The sequence below is a fragment of the Salvelinus sp. IW2-2015 genome, unplaced genomic scaffold, assembly GCF_002910315.2.
Source record: "Salvelinus sp. IW2-2015 unplaced genomic scaffold, ASM291031v2 Un_scaffold2604, whole genome shotgun sequence".
Taxonomy (NCBI): domain Eukaryota; kingdom Metazoa; phylum Chordata; class Actinopteri; order Salmoniformes; family Salmonidae; genus Salvelinus; species Salvelinus sp. IW2-2015.
In genome coordinates this window covers 235,839-244,861 of record NW_019943912.1, presented here as the reverse complement: position 1 = coordinate 244,861, position 9,023 = coordinate 235,839, and the positions used below count along the sequence as shown (strand labels likewise).

The 9,023-nt window shown below is 43.8% G+C and overlaps 1 protein-coding gene across 2 annotated transcripts in view; it reads right to left on the bottom strand.

Moving 5' to 3' along the window:
- LOC112074365 (T-lymphocyte activation antigen CD80) overlaps window positions 1–9,023 on the bottom strand; it is a 38,933-nt gene that overhangs the window by 14,515 nt on the left and 15,395 nt on the right. The window lies entirely within an intron of this gene.

Genomic DNA, 9,023 nt, shown 5'->3' with positions numbered 1-9,023 from the left:
CGTGGGGAGAACAAGTATTTGATACACTGCCGATTTTGCAGGTTTTCCTACTTACAAACATGTAGAGGTCTGTAATTTTTATCATAGGTACACTTCAACTGTGAGAGACAGAATCTAAAACAAATATCCAGAAAATCACATTGTATGATTTTTAAGTAATTAATTTGCATTTTATTGCATGAAATAAGTATTTGATACATCAGAAAAGCAGAACTGAATTTTGGTACAGAAACCTTTGTTTGCAATTACAGAGATCATACATTTCCTGTAGTTCTTGACCAGGTTTGCACACACTGCAGCAGGGATTTTGGCCACTCCTCTATACAGACCTTCTCCAGATCCTTCAGGTTTGGGGGCTGTCGCTGGGCAATACGGACTTTCAGCTCCGCCAAGATTTTCTATTGGGTTCAGGTCTGGAGACTGGCTAGGCACTCCAGGACCTTGAGATGCGTCTTTACGGAGCACCTTTAGTTGCCCTGCTGTGTGTTTCGGGTCGTTGTCATGCTGGAAGACCAGCCACGACCATCTTCAATGCTCTACTGAGGGAAGGAGGTTGTTGGCCAGATCTCGCGATACATGGCCATCCATCCTCCCTCAATACGGTGCAGTCGCCCTGTCCCTTTGCAGAAAAGCATCCCCAAAGAATGATGTTTCACCTCATGCTTCACGGTTGAGATGGTGTTTTGGGTTGTACTCATCCTTCTTCTTCCTCAAACACGGCGAGTGGATTTAGACCAAAAAGCTATATTTTTTGTCTCATCAGACCACATGACTTCTCCCATTCCTCCTCTGGATCATCCAGATGGTCATTGGAAACCTCAGAAGGACTGGACATGCGCTGGCTTGAGCAGGGGACCTTGCGTGCGCTGCAGGATTTAATCCATGACGGCGTAGTGTGTTACATAATGGTTTTCTTTGAGACTGTGGTCCCAGCTTCTTCAGGTCATTGACCAGGTCTGCCGTGTAGTTCTGGGCTGATCCTCACTTCCTCATGATCATTGATGCCCCACGAGGTGAGATCTTGCATGGAGCCCCAGACCGAGGGTGATTGACCGTCATCTTGAACTTCTTCCATTTTCTAATAATTGCGCCAACAGTTGTTGCCTTCTCACCAAGCTGCTTGCCTATTGTCCTGTAGTCCATCCTACGCTTGTGCAGGTCTACAATTTTATCCCTGATGTCCTTACACAGCTCTCTGGTCTTGGCCATTGTGGAGAGGTTGGAGTCTGTTTGATTGAGTATGTGGACAGGTGTCTTTTATACAGGTAACGAGTTCAAACAGGTGCAGTAATACAGGTAATGAGTGGAGAACAGGAGGCTTCTTAAAGAAAACGAACAGGTCTGTGAGAGCCGGAATTCTTACTGGTTGGTAGGTGATCAAATACTTATGTCATGCAATAAAATGCAAATTAATTTACTTAAAAATCATACAAAGTGATTTTCTGGATTTTTGTTTTAGATTCCGTCTCTCACAGTTGAAGTTTACCTATGATAAAAATTACAGACCTCACATGCTTTGTAAGTAGGAAAACCTGCAAAATCGGCAGTGTATCAAATACTTGTTCTCCCCACTGTAGGTAGGAGCAAGTCCATGTAATGCTTTGTAGGTTAGCAGTAAAATCTTGGAATAAGCCTACCTTTAACAGGAAGCCAGTGTAGAGAGGCTAGCAATATGATCACATTTTTTGGTTCTAGTCAATAAAATCTAGCAGCTGTGTTTAGCACTAACTGAAGTGTATTTAGTGCTTTATCCAGATAGCCGGAAAGTAGAGCATTGCAGTAGTCTAATTTAGAAGTGACAAAAGCATGGAACATTTTTCAGATTTTTCAAAAGTTTTGATTTTTGCAATGTTACGAAGATGGAAAAAAGCGGTCCTTGAAATATTCTTGATCTGTTCGTCAAAAGAGAGATCAGGGTCCAGAGTAACACTGAGGTCCTTCACAGTTTTATTTGAGATGCCTGTACAACCATCAAGATGAATTGTCAGATCTAAGAAGATCTCTTTGTTTCTTGGAACCTAGAACTGGCATCTCTGTTTTGTCCGTTTGAAAGTAAAACATTTGCCTTTTAGTGAGTTTGGTACACATCCGGTGGATAGGTAGCGGTTTATTAAGTTCACATAGGTGGGCCAAGCACAGGAAGCAGCTCTTTCAGTAGTTTAGTTGGAATAGGGTCCAATATGCAGCTTGAAGGTTTAGAGGCCAAGACAATTTTCATCAATGGGTCAAGAGATATAGTATTAACGAACTTGAGTGTCTCCCTTGATCCTAGGTCCTGGCAGTGTTGTGCAGACTCAGAACAACTGAGCTTTGGAGAAATATGCAGATTTAAGAGGACTTTGTAATTTGCTTTCTAATGATCATGATATTTTTGTCGTTAAAGAAGTTCAGAATTGATCACCTGCTGAGTGAAAGCCACTCACTTTCGTTGGAATGCTGCTTTTCAGTTAGCTTAAGGTGACCGTACACTACAAATATTTGTCTTTTGAAGATTTCTTCCATTATGTCTCGTCAGTTAAGTTTGGAAAAATAAGATAAGGGCCGAGCAGTCGACATGTGTCAGCGTTCCTGCAGATGCGATCGCTTATCTCCTTGCTAAGAACGCTCCTACTTTATTCTGAGCGCTATAGCGTTCAAGACAGGCGTGAGTTGGAGTTGGGGCTAATGCTCCCCTGAGATAAGCCCGCTCCTGCTTTCTGCGTATCTACCGATCCTGCTAACCCAGAATAACCACCCCGCTCCCGCCCCATCGTGTCCAGCCACACGGACAGGATCCCGGAGCCCCCGAAGGCGTGAGAAGCGACAACTCGGTGCCGGATATGACCGAATGGTTCGGTCCTAGGGGCGTTATGAATTCTACAAAAATCCAGAGGCAAGACTGTCCATATCCCGTTGTATGATCCCCCCAGATATAAGGGCGAATCCATACTTAGGCCAGCAGGTCACAAAGAGGTCTCTTTCCGCCATCCGAGTGATACCCAGGTATCTACCATACTTGCAGATCGACTCTATCCTGACCAAACGAGGCTACTGGTTCAAAGATCATTTTGCCTGACGGAAACATCTTGTTGTTTTTAGTGTCTCCTTTTTGGAACACTGCTCGCAAGTGTTAATAGCCTTGTCAATGTTTCATGGCATCCAAAACATGTGAATTTGTAGATGAATTCTTTGATTTGGTGAAAGCTGAGTTGCGCGTCTCTAGCGATGTAAAGCTCATTTATGTTAGCTAAGTCGTTGACTGTGCCTCATTAGTACAGCTTGATGGTATGCGATGTGCGTATAGATGTATATCGCCTGACCGATAAAACGTGAGATCCAAGCCCACCATCCCGCCAAGAGGAGAAGCATGATCAATCTCCCCTCTCTGACTTTACCAGCTTTCGGTATCAGATATAAATGAATAATAAAATGCGTATTATGCTTAAACTCACAAGTGAGATGCCTCACCTATAATATCCTCACCCTGTTCATGCCTTTACAATTTGTGTTAAATTCCCGGCACATACAGTAATCCGCAACTCCAATGTCCCACGACAACTCTCATTCGTCAACTGGTTTAGGTTTGGCTACCTAGGCTAGTTTTTTTTGTATGTGTGAATATCAAAAACGACCTACGAGCTTAGCTAACGGATCTCCACCTTATAATGTGAAGCACTATAGCAACTGCGTAGCGTGTTAAGTGTTTGTACTGAACTCCTTGAAAATAATCGTAGCTACCGGCTCTTCACTGCGATAGGAGGAGGTAGGTAACAAATAGTACATAAGCAAGATAGGTGGAATGTAATTTTCCAGACTCTTGTGTCATCTTCTATAATTAGAGTAGTCGACCTGTAAATCCACCAAGAGGAGGATGACAGAACCCATGGATGAAGTCCTTTCGATGGATGAAACGCATGGCCTTTCATTTCCTGGAATAACCTGACTAGATTAAAAACAGCTGCAGACAGACTATAGCCAAAAGCTGCCCACCAAAACATCTACATTGCTTGAAAACCAAAAAATTAGTCTTGCAAAATAGCTAACAGGTTGAGCCGTGTCCCTTTTATAGTGTGGTTAGAAAGACTCCCTGGCCTATCTTGTTTGGTACACAACAATAATGTCTGACCCCACCAAGCTAAGCCTTTCCATCTATATATCAACCAATATTCTACCTGTGACAACGCCACCTAGTGTTTCAACCTCGCTATCCAAGATTCAAGAACTTTAGCTTTACGACAATGTAACGCTTAGCTAGCCTAAAACGTAATACTGTTATGGCTAGAACTAGCCTATGGTTGGAGCCTGTAACTGATAGTGAAGGAGTGTTATAGAATAGCAGATGATGCCCTTTTTTGCTGTGCTAAAAAACATTTACTATCACATCAACAGAAAAAATAATATCTACTACTCAAGCAAACAAAAAAACAATGCTTATAGTTTACGTAGTTCAGTGTTTCCAGGACCACCTGAAAATATCTCTCTCGTCCTTAATTTTCAACATAATCCAACGCACACGCATCATACTGTTTACACCACGGAAACGCACTGCAGCGCCGGATACCCAAGGAAGGCTATTCTTAATGAAAACTAAAGAGGTTTCCAAATTTTTAAATTAAAATTGCGTTTAAAGGGGATCGACATGCTACGAGTCCTGCTGAAAGAACATGACTCAATCACCTCTCATCAAAAATCTAGTCCTTAGGGTATTACGAAATGAAAAAGTAGCTGAGTCTTAAAAATGAAGATTCTTCTGCACATAGTGTTCGATTTGTATAGAGCGAAAATGCCACACGAATTACTTTTTTCGCGTTTAAACCCTGATAAATCAGTCAGCAAACCCCACTGCCCCTAACTCACAAAACTCCAATGAAAACCATAAGCCACTAACCTCAATTAGTCCCAGGGATTACGAGGAAAAACATTAAGTCCCAAATATTTATTCCACGGACAAAACTAGTCCAGAGTGTTACTGTGCAGTGAGTAGTCTGGAGAAATGTTGGACAAAACCCACTGAGTTGATGATGGCTCCAAAAGCCTTTTGAGTGGGTCTGTGAACATTTTCCATGTGAAAATTAAAGTCACCAAAAATGTGAATATTATTTGCCAAACTACAAGTCCCGATAGGAATTCAGGGAACTCAGTTAAAGAACGCTGTATACGGCCCAGGAGCCTGTTATAAACAGTAGCTATAAAAAGTATTGATGTGTGCTGTGTAGATTTCGACTAGAAGCTCAAAAGATGAAAAACGTAGTCATTTATTTTTTGTAAATTAAATTGCTATCGAAATGCTAGAAACACCTCCTCCCTTGGGCGGATCACGGGGATATGGTCACTAGTGTCACCAGGAGGAGAGCCTCATTTAAAACAGTAATTCATCAGGTTTAAGCCATGTTTCAGTCAGGCCAATCACATCAAGAGTATTATTAGTTCATTCAAAAATGACAGGAATGGAGGAGGTCTTTTTCCAGTGAGATTGCTAAGGCAAACACCGCCATGTTAAATTTTCCCAACCTAGATTGAGGCACAGACACTGTTCTCAATGGGATAGCTGAGCTGACTACACTGACTATGCCTGTGGCAGACTCCCTAAGCTGCAGTGGCTAACAGCCTGCTGCCTGGCCTGCACAATATCTCATTGTGGAGCTAGAGGAGTTAGAGCCCTGTCTATGTTCATAGATAAGATGAGAACACCCTCCAACTAGGATGGAGTCTGTCACTCCTAAACAGCCAGGCCTGCGCAGCTTTGTGGGTGAGTCACAGAAAGAGGGGCCAATTATCTACAAATTCTATCTTTTGGGAGGGGCAGAAAACTGATTTCAACCAGCATGATTTGAGTGGACTCTGCTTAGAGCTCATCACTCATCACTCACTGGAAGGGGAAAGACAATTACTAAATGCTGACACATCTTTCTAGCTGATTTACACGCTGAAGCTTTGTTGCGCTTGGTGACCTCTGACTGTTTCATCCTAACATTGTTGTGCCGACGTGTGAAACAATATCCCTATACTCTCTACTCTCCCAGTTTCAGATTAGCCTTAACGTCGTAGCCCTGCCCCCTGGTAAACATGATCACTGGATGATTATTTTTAAGTCTAATACTACGGGTAATGGAGTCGCCAATGACTAGGGTGTTCAATTTGTCCGACTAATGGTGGAGGCTTCGGGGTCTCAGACCGGTAACGGGTGGAGGAGACCAGAGAAGACTCGGACTCTGAATCCGACTCGTTGCGGTTGAAAGTCTCTGTCGGCTGAATGAGCGACACCAGTTGAGCATTCCTACAGCATTTCCTTCCAGAAGCCATGAGAAATTCCGGCTGCGGGACCGTCGAGGATTTATACTACTATCTGTACTTCTGGTGGCACAGATGCTGTTTCATCCTTTCCTACACTGAAATGACCCTTGCATGACAATTGCGTCTGAAGCTGGGCTTGCAGCACAGCTATCCTCACCGTAAGCGATCGTTCTTCCTGTATATTAGAGAGTACAACGACTGCAATTAGAAGGCATAATGTTAATATTACTACTTAGCTTCGGCTGGTGTGAGATGTCGTGTAAAAACGATATTAAAAATAAAATTAGAGCGGGAAAAAATAAAACGGTAATTGAAAGTAAAACCGTAAGTTGGCAGTAGCAAAGAAACGTTAGCAACAAACCGCACAGCAGCATGTAAACAATCCACAAGTTATGTCAACAATGGACTAATAAACAAATACCAAAAATATAGTTTTGGATGTGGATTTCCTTGAAATGTGTACCTTTATTAAATTTATTCAAGCAATTTACAATGAAACCAACATTTTATTCTCTTCTACTATAGGCTGGCCTCAGACAGGTTCTCCTGTGTGTGATATTACCTCTGCCGTTGTGGCTGGTGCTGTGCTCTGCTGTGTTTGCTGCTGGCTGGGCTGTTGTCTTCAAGAAAGGAAGGCTCGGACAGCCAGAGTTGATCAAGTAACTCACCTACAATAGTGTAAAAACACAGTATTGTGGCCCTTAGGGTAAATGGGACAGATAAAATTAGAAATACCTACTATACATCATCACATTTGTCTTTTTATCTGAGAAATGTATTCAGCAACCACGTTCGTTTTTATAATATGCCAGTGCTTTAGACACTAAAATTAAATGTGCTGCTTTGTTTTGTGGACCTGTTGTACTTGCCATTTACTGAATAAGTTGTCCTCAATAGGCCTGAGCTCTGACGCTGTTCATGGTTCATGATTATCTTAGTACCAAGATCTCAGGTCAACGACTTGATTCGATTGGGTTAAGTTGCTTGAAATTTCTTGCGAAGGTTGACAAAGCGGGTTGTATTTGAACCTACAAAGCATTACATGGACTTGCTCCTACCTATCTCTCTAATTTGGTCCTGCCGTARATACCTACACGTACGCTACGGTCACAAGAAGCAGGCCCTAGAATATAAGCAAACAGCTGGAGGCAGGACTTTCTCTTATAGAGCTCCATTTTTATGGAATGGTCTGCSTATCCATGTGAGAGACGCAGACTCCGTCTCGACCTTTAAGTCTTTATTGAATACTCATCTCTTCTGTAGGTTCTATGATTGAGTGTAGTCTGGCCCAGGGGTGTAAAGGTGAACGGAAAGGCACTGGAGCAACGAACTGCCAATGCTGTCTCTGKCTGGCTGGTTCCTCTRTCTCCACTGGGATTCTCTGTCTCTAACCCTATTATGGGMGCTGAGTCACTGGCTTACTGGTGCTCTTCCATGCCGTRCCTAGGAGGGGTGCGTCACTTGAGTGGGTTGAGTCACTGACGTGATCTTCCTGTCCGGGTTGGCGCCGTAGAGGAGATCTTCGTGGGCTATACTTGGCCTTGTCTCAGGGTAATAGGTTGGTGGTTGAAGATATCCCTCTAGTGGTGTGGGGGCTGTYCTTTGGCAAAGTGAGTGGGGTTATATCCTGCCTGTTTGGCCCTGTCCAGGGGTATCGTCGGACAGGGCCACAGTGTCTCCCGACCCCTCCTGTCTCAGCCTCCAGTATTTATGCTGTAATAGTTTATGTGTCGGCGGGCTAGGATCAGTCTGTTATATCTGGAGTGTTTCTTCTGTCTTATCTGGTGTCCTGTGTTAACTTAAGTATGCTCCCTCTTATTCTCTCTCTCCCTTTTTCTCTCTTTCTCTTTCTTTCTTTCTTTCTTTATATCCTGCCTGTTTGGCCCTGTCCAGGGGTATCGTCGGACAGGGCCACAGTGTCTCCCGACCCCTCCTGTCTCAGCCTCCAGTATTTATGCTGTAATAGTTTATGTGTCGGCGGGCTAGGATCAGTCTGTTATATCTGGAGTGTTTCTTCTGTCTTATCTGGGTTGTTCATGCGTCCCTGAGGGAGGGGTGCGTCACTTGAGTGGGTTGAAGTCACTGACGTGATCTTTCCTCGTCCGGGTGGCGCCGTACGAGGGAGAATCTTCGTGGGTATACTAGTGCCTTGTCTCAGGCGTAATACGGTTGGTGGTTGAAGATAATCCTCTAAGTGGTGTGGGGGCTGGTCTTTGGCAAAGTGGAGTGGGGTTTTATATCCTGCCTGTTTTGGCCCCTGTCCAGGGGATATCGTCGGACAGGGCACAGTGTCTCCTCGACCCCTCCTGTTCAGCCTCCAGTATTTATGCCTGTAATTAGTTTTATGTGTCGGCGGCTAGGATCAGTTCGTTTAATATCTGGCAAGTGGTTTCTTCTGTCTTAATCTGGTGTCCTTGTGCTAACTTTAAGTATGCTCCTCTTATTCTTCTCTCCCTTTTTCTTCTTTCTCTTTCTTTCTCGCTCTCTTTCTCTCTCTCTTTTTCTCTCTGGACCTGAGCCATAGGACCATGACTCAGGACTACCTGGCTTGATGACTCCTGCTGTCCCAGTCCACCTGTCATGCTGCTGCTCTCGTTTCAACTGGTTTTTCTGCCTGCGGTTTTGGAAACCAGCAGGTCTGGGACAAGGTAGCACTTCCGTGAAACAGGTCAGGGTATTCACTGGACGTGCTACCTGTCCGGACCTGTTGTTTTGGACTCCTTCTGCCACACCTGCCTGTCTCTATTCTG